The 10201-nt window shown below is 30.4% G+C and overlaps 1 long non-coding RNA gene across 3 annotated transcripts; it reads left to right on the forward strand.

The window, feature by feature from the left end:
- Positions 1–3505: 3505 nt before the first annotated feature.
- On the forward strand, positions 3506–5060 carry LOC120071739. Of its 3 annotated transcripts, none has more exons than XR_005480326.1 (3): positions 3506–3745; positions 3887–4642; positions 4844–5060. It is a non-coding gene; the product is annotated as an uncharacterized LOC120071739 (long non-coding RNA). The 3 variants fall into 3 exon arrangements; XR_005480325.1 differs by having other exon boundaries at positions 3513–3745; positions 3887–4153; XR_005480324.1 differs by having other exon boundaries at positions 3510–3745; positions 3887–5060.
- Positions 5061–10201: the final 5141 nt, after the last annotated feature.

The following is a 10201-nucleotide window of genomic DNA, read 5'->3' on the forward strand; positions in this document are numbered from 1 at the left end:
CTCTACTAGCTCATAAAATTGAAATAACAAATTGAGTATCGATGTATGAATTTAGGGTTTTCAATTGATTGTATATGATACAATTATAAATGTTTATTTTAATTAAAATTAAACGAAATTGAAAAATCAATTAATATTTAAATTATGATTTAAATATAAAATTGATTTATTGGAGATGTTATATTAATTTAATATTTAGATATTAAATTAATATTTTTTAATTAAAAAGTTTGATTAAAAATCAATTAAAAATTAGTTTTATCTAATTAATTATTTTGAATTAATTTTATAAAACTAATTTAAAATAAAAAAATTAATGTTTTGAAAACATTCTTAGTTAGTGGATTTTTCCATTTTTTGGAAAAAATCCACTAACAATATTTATTGGAGAATCACCAAATTTCATTGCTAATCTTCAAGCTAGAGCTGCCGAACATGCAACCTGATACATTTGCATGGTTTTTACCTATATATTAAAGCTCCTTGCATGAAGATCGGTGAGAGATTGAAAAAGATAATTTCTGCATTAATAACCCTAAAAACCCTATTCTCGTTATTCATCAATTCAACTTGTTCAAGTGTTTCCACCATACATTCTAGTTTGAGCATAATAGAGAAGATCTCGGTGGTAGTCCTCTCGGTTATTCAAGTTCTTTCTTGGTATTTTTCAGCTGATTTGATGGAGGATTCTTCAAAGGTAATATGTGTTTCAAATCCTCTTTTGAATATCATATGTATAGCTTGTTCAAAACTCAAATTAAATGTAGTTTAAGTGCTTATTGATTTTGTAATCTTTTGTTGCGTGTTATATCATTCCTTGAATTGGTATCAGAGCATGAATCTTCCTCTTTTCGCTCTTGTTTGATGGGCCTTAATATGTGTTTAAGAGTCTGCAATTCATATGGAGTCATTAGAAGTTGAAATTAGGATGTAATTGAAGAAAGAAATGAAGAAGGTCGATGCAGATTCCAGTTCAACTTCTGTTTAAATCTCGTTGTTGAAGTTCAAGCGAGATTTCCTTTTCCAGTGAAAGCGAGATGTTACTTACCAGCGAGAGCGAGATATTGTTGAAGTTCAAGCGAAATTTTCCTTTCTAGCGTGAGCGAGATGTTCCTTACCAACAAAGCGAGATATTGATGTAAGTTCAAGCGAAATTTCATTCAAAGTGAGTTTCTGATGAATTTTTGAGCGAGATCTCAAGTTCAAATGAGATTTTGAATCAACTTTGAGAGATTTCCAGTTTGAACGAGATTTTATTGGAATTTTGAGCGAGAGATCGAATTTGAGTAAGAGTTTAACCGAGCGACACCAGAATTAGCGAGGGCAGCTGGTTCGACTGGTTTGATTTTAGTCCTATCCAGTTCGGCCTTAAAAGTTTTTTCACTGGTCCGGTTCAGGCTATTCTGGTTCAGTGCAAGTTGTTTGGATTCGGTTTGGAGCGGTTCGAAGTAGTCTAGAAGCGGTTTGGAGCTATCAACTATTTTTGTAATACATAAGCTTTTGTTTACTGAAAAAATGTCAAAACTAAAATCCATATCAGTATGTGTTTAATTGTTTATGCATGTGATGTAATTAATAATTAAATAAATCTTGTATATGCATACAGTATGCCATGGAGATTTAAAATCCCACCATAGGAAGCATGTTACATGCATTGAAAGTATGTTATAAATTGTTATAATATATAGTATGCATGTATAGGGTTTTCTTTTAATATAAATGTTGTATTAAAATGTTGATGAATATTGTGGATGTTTAGCATGTCTAATTATTGTAAGTTGTTATAAAATTGAATTAGACTTTAAAATCTATAACAAAGAGACACAACATGCTCACTTAGGTTAACAACTAGTTTTAACCGTTAAAATAGATTGTTACCTTATAAAATTTGGTTACGAACTCAAATCGGTTCATAAACCTATCTAAAGATGGGGTACTTAAGTTGACGGTTTACGTAACACCTTCTACCTGGGAATTATAACCGAAAGATTGAGCATTGTTAACTGATTTTATGAGCTTGCGTGAGCGGTGTGAGATTTAAAACTGGTTTGAACACTTAGACATCATAGGGTTATATCCAAATATAAATGTTATACTTGGATAAAAATGATATAGACTTAGGTTATTTAAAAGTTAGTCGTTTTTAAACTTAAGTAAATAGATACCCAAAAATATAGAACATTTCATTGAGAGATTAACAATATATTCGATATATAGTTATTAGCTCTCACATCCTCAATAGTTCACATCATGAGATCCATGCTCGGCTTCGTGTCGCTTTTACCACGACTTCTCCATTTGGAAAGTGTTTGCATGGGTCAATAACAAGGTGAATGAGAGAAGTAGTTCATAATAAGTGGGTGAAGAAAATATGTCAACATTGTCCTACGGTCTCCTCCATTAGTTTGAACCGTGAGATTCCTATGTTGCGCGCTGTCATTTTTAGGCGGCACTAGCTAGTCGTTATCCACGGTGATCCCCACGGAGGGTTGTAACATAGGATTCAGAACAACCCAAACTTCAGTAATGAATAGGATCTTATAGTTCCATCTTGGATATTTTCTTCCATTTCGGGGGCATATTCGTACCGTTCTATAAGATCTAAAAATGGTAGGTTACACTTACAAGAAGTACTAATTGTTAGTATAGATATTGACCAAAAACGATAACCAAAAGATCTATAGGAGTGAAGAATTATTCTGATATAGTATTTAGTCAAGAATTTTTCATGCTTCAGTGAAGGAATTGTTGACTGCACCTTGGTAGCAACTGTTCTAAATCACTAGAGTATTGTTGCAAATAAATAAAAATTTATGGGGTACTTTATTATTTTGCTAAAATTGGATTTAGATGCATAAAGTTTAATAGAATTTGTTTAAATTATTTCAAAAATGTCGAATTCAATCATACAACTGCTAGCTTCCGATAAATTTAACGGTGAAGGATATTCAAACTGGAAATCCAACATCAATACAATATTTGTTTTGGATGATTTGAGGTTTGTGTTGACGGAGGAATTTCCTCCAATGTTCGAGACATCTATGATCGGTGGGTAAGGGCTAATGAGAAAGCTCGGGCCTATATCTTAGCAAGTATATCTCATGTACTTAATAAGAAACTCGAGGTAATGCCCACCGCTCGTGAGATAATGGCATTGATTCAGAAGATGTTTGGGCAACTGTTACCTCTGTTCGACATGAAGCCATTAAGTATGTCTACATTACTCGCATGAAAGATGGAACCAACGTTAGAGAACATGTTCTCGATATGATGATCCATTTTAATGTTGTTGAGGCTCATGGAGCGATGATAGATGAAACAAGTCAAGTAAGTATGATATTGCAATCTCTCCCAGAGAGTTATCTGCCATTCAGAACCAATGCTATTATGAACAAAATTACTTATAATTTGACCATGTTGTTGAACGAGTTACAGACATATTAGTCTATGATGAAACTTAAGGAGAAAGAAGTAAATGTTATTTCTAAACCTAAGAAGTTTTTTAAGGGGTCATCGTCTGGAACAAGACCCACTGATAATAAAAAGTTTGTTCCCTCTTCTTCTAAGGACAAATATGTACAAATGAAGAAGAAGGGTAAAGAGAAAAAGAAAATCGCTGCTAAGAAAACAAAAAACAGAAACAAGACTCCCAAAGGAAAGTGTTTCCATTGCGGAGAGGATGAGCACTAGAAGCGTAACTGCCCAAAGTATTTGGCTGATAAGAAAGCAGAAAAGGTGAAACAAGGTAAATCAGATTTACTAGTAGTTGAAACATGTCTATTGAGTACTTCTTCTAGTAAGTTACTGTAAAAAGAATAATAAGAAAATTGATATACCCATATAAAAAGTTTATATTTTCTTTTGAAGTAGAGGTTTAATATTGTAGGGATGTCTATGCTTTCGTTCTGTAGCAAAGGCAACCAAAAACAGGAGATCTGAGCCAAGAGTATTCTTAACCATTGAGGCAGTCATTGTTGCAGATTAAGTTTTTGTCATGTTTATATACTTGTTTCGTAGGAGAGTGAATGAGAAAAGTAAGTTTTTTATAGGGCCTGAATGATTTTGTTCTCTATAGATTGGTGACACCATGCTTATTGCAATTGGTGGAGTTCATTTTGCCTCTAATATTCAAATAACAAAACCACTTGGTCTGGTATATTCTATTTTCCCTTTTCTCTTAGCTGCCTGACAGTGAAATTTTACTCTTAAATCTTAAAATATGGTTTAAATGTCATCTAATTGTTCTGTCTATGTAGAAATCATGTCTAGTTTGTGAACGGTCTAAATACTCTTATATATGTGTAAATTGTATTACTCTATCCCTTGTATTTTCTTGTAACATGCAGTAATTTTTGTTTATGTATAATCTGTTCGTTTCCGTTTAAGACTGTAATTGTTGTGTTCATTCTTAATGGAATTTGAAACGATCCACTTCTGCTGCTCAAATGATCTCTGTTTAGATTTCCTTCAGTTTAATTGTTTAGTTTGCTAATGTGTTTAGACATCAAGTTTGGATTACATTGTTTTGTAATTATTTTCTATTTTTCTTCGTGGGTATCGTATGTGTAGTGATTTGTTGATAAGATGGTTGAAAGCATATGTTTTGTTGAGTAAGATGGCTGGAAGCTTATGTTTTTCCTTTGTGAGTATTGACTGCTTCATTTGTTCCTCAATTTATGCTCTCTAAAATCTTGATCTCCCTTTGATGTTTTTTTCCCTATTGTACATCTAAAGAAAAATAATTCTTCTACAATGTAAAAATTATGACAACTTGTTAGCTTAAGAGAGTTCCAAATAAAATTTAGCTATGTGTATTTATTTATTTTTGTAATTATTTTTGTAGGTGGAATGAATGAGGATTTGCATATGGATGGAGATGATTACTTATTTGGCCTTGAATTTTATACTCATTACTTAATATTCAAAACTTTGTGAATCTTGTGTTTTGTCTACTCATTTTGAAGGAATTGCATTTTGACTTTCTTTCATTGTATTAGACACTAATTAAATATTTTATGTAATGAATTACAAAACTTCAATGATGAGATAGAACTTGAGAATCTGTGATATTTCAAGTGCTATGATATTTTATTATATATATATAATACATCTATGTTTGTAGTTATCATTTAGGTTTTGTTCAAAAATTGTATCATTTTATATTATATTTGATGAATATTAGTGATGGTTTATTGCACCATTAGAAATAATAAAAAAAAATTGGCTAAATGGCTAAAAATGACTATTATAACAATTGGTAATATATAATCGATAAGAAAAGGCTATAGAAACCTTTAATAACACAAAGAAAAAGTTATAAAATTCTCATAATAGTGCATACAAAAAGCTTATAAACACTTATAATGGCATAAAAAATATTATTAAAAAGTTATGATAGCTTCTTTTATTAGCTATAGAAATTTATTATAGTTCCAATAAGTAGTGCCCTAATATATTTCAATAGTAAGGTAAATATGTTGTATTTTTAAGGTTTCTAATAGCGTTAAGCATAGCTAACAAAAAATGTTATCAAAAGTTCTGGACTTTTAATAACATAGGTTGTCAAGACCTCAAAAAAAACTATAAAATATCTATTATAGCTTTTTTCGTTAGCTATCGTATCCATTATTTCTAAATAGTTACTTTGGACTTTATGGGCTCTGATACCATATTAGATAATATGAGATTTCATCTTAAGCGTTTTGGTCAATTATGATTTAAGATGGCATCAAACTAAGTTTATTTATGACGTCCCATGTTCAAGCTCTTATTGCAATCTTATTTACTCCCTAATTAATATTCATTTCCACTTGTTGGGCTTTTCACATATTTCAAGCCCACACAAGCAAGGAGAAAGTGTTAGATGATGTATAATTAAATTTACCTTCATCTATTAGCTTAAACTTTCAGGTCAATTAGTTATTTAAGATATATAACAGACGCTATGAAGTGAAAACCAAGTTCAAAGCTCTAGCCCACATGAAACATAAATACAACCTAGCCATAGAGCTAGTACACTAAAGAGTCCTCAAGTAGGTCTTAACAAGAGACCTCATAGCATGGAGTATGCACAATGATCTTCCTACATTAGTCAAGTCCATGCAATTGAAGATAGTCATTCTTCTATTTATATACAAACACATAGAATACAAAAGTTACATAAATACATCTTTATTATTTTTTAGTATAAGATATAAATTATCATTTAAAAAGTCAATGATTTGGTCCTTCACTCGTAGAACTATCGAACTAAAAGATTAAACATCTTTAATATGATATTGATAACAATCTTAAACTAAATAAAGTAAAAGAATAATGAAAGGTTTAATTATCCCATTAGTTACTCGAAGTACTCCATTAAACAAAAATGAAGTGAAGTAGAATAAATTAATATAAATAAAAACAAACTAGAAATTAGACGCAAACAAATGCAAATGTAAATTCACATTTGTTATATTTACTTTTACCTTTACTTTTAGGGTGTGTTTGGTAACCTGTGATGAGATGGAATTATAATGTAATGTAATAAAAAATCCATATTTGAGCATTGAGTCCGATTTGAAATACAAAACTCATTCCGTTCTGACAGTTTTCAATCTAACTCTCTTTCTCATTGTTTTCATGCTTCAAGATCTCATTTTCCTTCCGTTTTTTATTACTCACGCTTTGCAATACTACTCTAATTCTCAATAATCCTAATTACATTCAAACTCCCCAAGCACACCTTTATCATTATTGTTTAATCCTAAAAGGTAACAATAAAGATAAAAGTAATAGTAAATGTGATAAATTCATAATTTAAATAAAAATGAGCAAAAATAATCCAATTACGATTGTGTGGTCTATTACGATTAATCTATAAATAGAATTTCATTACGATTACACCAATATTCATTATAGATCGGTAAAACGTGACCTAAACACCATTTTGAATTATTGATGGCAATGATAGAAAACTCAAAAAGCATGGTTGTTTAGCAACTTTAACTTGTTGAGGAAGATTGTAGAAAGAAAGTTGGGAAAAAAGGCACGAATAAAGAAATATAATGTCACTACGCCCCTTTTTCTCTTTATGTTTAATGTATCTTCTTTTTTCTTAAAGAATGAATCTTTCTTTTAGATAAGATGAAAAGATTTGAAGGGTCTTTCCACGAACATATACTCATTGGAATTCTTTCCACTCACACTACTAAAGAAGAATTTACTATTATTATTGAATTTGGGGTTTGGATTTTATTGAATCCCCATTAAGAATAATTGCCTTTTTCTTCTGTAATTATAATTACTATATCATTATGAATTAGATTATTGTTTTATATGCTCCACTAATGACTCAAATGTAATTGGTAACTTGAAAAGAAGCCAAAATTAAATTATAAAATTGGTCCCTATAATTTGAAGAAATTTAAAATTTATCTTTATGATTTTAAAAGTCAGAATTTATTCCCAATCTTTTGATAAAACTTCATAAATAGTCTTTACGATTTAATAAACCTCTCATAAAAAATCTCCCAAATCCAACCCAATTCAACTCATGTGCACCCCTAATTAAATGTCCATAATATCTTATATGAGGTTTTGTTACAATTGAGAGGAATTAAGCTTATTTAGGATGAGATGAATTATAAATCTTTCACTACTCTTTGGTGATTTACTTTTTCCTCGATATCAACTCTCATATAAATTATATCATCATACATTATAAAAGTATTATCAACCACATTTAATTTGAGTTAAACTATGTCAAAATAAACAATAGGGACCAAATCAAAATTAAATATCATCCAAACATTCTAGATTGGATTACATATTATTATTGTTGTTACTATTATTATTATTGTGTGTAATGGTTGGATCTAATTCCATACCTTTTACTTTTATGAATGCAAAAGAAATTTTTATTATCACATGCTCCTGAGATGCACAGAATAGACAACTTTTCTCTAGACAACTTCATCAATATAAGAAGAGGACAAAAGACTTTCTTTCCTTTTTCCATGGAATAGACAACTTCACCAATCAACTAGCCAACCTTCCTCCACAAGTTTGAATTATAATCTCTTTTAAATTTACTTTTCTGTAGCCTCAATAATTCACACACTCCATAAAGCTACCCTCACATAATAATTTCTTCCCATTAGAACCACACATTTGCATCAAAAATATATTTCCAAAGTGTTTCTTAGTATATTTTGTATTGCATTCAAAGAAGCCAATATCAAAAGAGGTACGCTACTTATATTTTGGTTATTGGTTCTTCCTCTCAAGAAGGAAAAAAAAATGTCACTCTTTTTCAGGTCTTGCAGCTCCAAGAAATTTATTGGTGATCATTCTTTAGAAGATGAAGAATATGTTGAAAAAGGTAAAACTTTGGTGAAATGGAAGATGCCCAAAGTCCCAATCCACAAAATCTATGAAGAAAAAAGAAGAAAAAATCACTTCATTATTTTTTCTTCAAATAATTATGATCCTTCCATCAGAACCAAAGAAGCGCAAATCAGCTTTGGAAATGAAGGAGCAGTGTTTAGATTGTTTAATCAAAGCCCTTCAAGTTATGGTAGAAGATCAACATTCTTCAATACAATGAACATAGGGCTTGTTCAAATTGGTGTCAAAACCCTAACAAGAAAAATCCCATCAAATGCTTCAATAATTTTATGTCTTCGTGACAATCGAATTGAAAAACTTGAAGATTCACTAGTTGCTTTGGTTGAATCAAATTTGAAAGATGGCCCATTTTATTTCAATGTTTTTCCAAACATAAATTTGTCTTTGTTTTCAGCAATCACTAATGTTTGTAGTGTTCATGTTTTGGTCAAAGGGTTTGACCAGCTTCCAAAAGGAAGTGAGCCAATTGTTGTGACATGTAGAACATGTTACAAGCTTAATGAAAACAACTTTGGACCAGAGGCTTTGATTGAGAGTCCTGTTGGAAAAACAGTGTTTTTTCAGACACAGATTCTTGGAGATAATGATGATGATGTTGTTCAAAAAGTGACCATGTGGGACCAAGTTCAATTGCCTTCTAATTGGCCCACTAAGCTATACACATAACTAAGTTTCCTAAAGTAATTTTTGGTTCAAAAGAGGTTCAAAGTAAGTAGCTAATTAAGGGGTTTGTTTAATTAATTACTTTGTAATGAGAGAGAAAAGTGGGTGTCGTTGTGTTTTTCAATGTTGTTTTGTTGATGATGTGTGGAAATTTATGAGTTTTTGGGTAATTTTTATGTAGTATGTGTTTATGTGCTTGATTAGAAATAAGAAATGTGGAAGATAGTGGTTTTTAGGATAATGGATGTTTTCCTTTTGTATAGAGAGAGTACATGGAAAATGTGTATAATAAAGTCTTTGGATTAATGTATATTATCGTATGTTTCAATATATTTATGTAAAATCTACGAGTTGTTTGTTCTGAATGGATTTATTCTCTAAAGTGAAAATGTGTCGAGTTGAAACTTTAACTCAAGAAAATTTTATTTAACTAACACCATTTCAGTCTCATCACACATGTGTGATGATATGGATATGATGTCAATTCTAAACTAATATCATAGCAAATTGTCGTTGTATCGTACAATGACATTCCAAAAGATGACGATTTGAAATTTTTTATTATTCATATGTATGTCAGTTCAAAACTAATATTGTAGGTCAAAATTGTTTTTGTGATTTTGATGTGGGATGCTTAACCTGCACCTTTAAGATGATCCCTATTTTTAAGTTTATGATTCATGGATTGGTGTTATTTCATGACTCTAAACTCGATCATATGGTTCAATATTTCATCAAATCTACACAAGTTTTCTATCAAAAAGTCCAAGTATAAACTTTATAAGAGGTAATCTCGATGAAGACTAAGGTCGAATATAGGGATTAATTAAACAAAACTAAATTATGTACTGGTTCTTTACTCAAAAATTACAGACAAGTTATCAATAAATGGAAGATTCTTGTGTTGCTAAGCATGAATTAGAAAAGTAATAAAAATAAAATAATATGAATTCGGTGTTGAGGTGTGGGAATGAGTATGAGTGCACAACACAATGGTGTTAGTGATAAAAAAAAAAAAAAAAAAAAAAAAAAAAAAAAAAGAAGAAGAAGAAGATGACGGAGTTGAGATGAGCAATCATCAATCCTTTGAACTAATTAACAAGCTTTTGTTCATGTTCATAACCTTAATGGACTCCACCTCTTAGTGAGT

The sequence above is a fragment of the Benincasa hispida genome, chromosome 2 (genome assembly GCF_009727055.1).
Source record: "Benincasa hispida cultivar B227 chromosome 2, ASM972705v1, whole genome shotgun sequence".
NCBI lineage: Eukaryota > Viridiplantae > Streptophyta > Magnoliopsida > Cucurbitales > Cucurbitaceae > Benincasa > Benincasa hispida.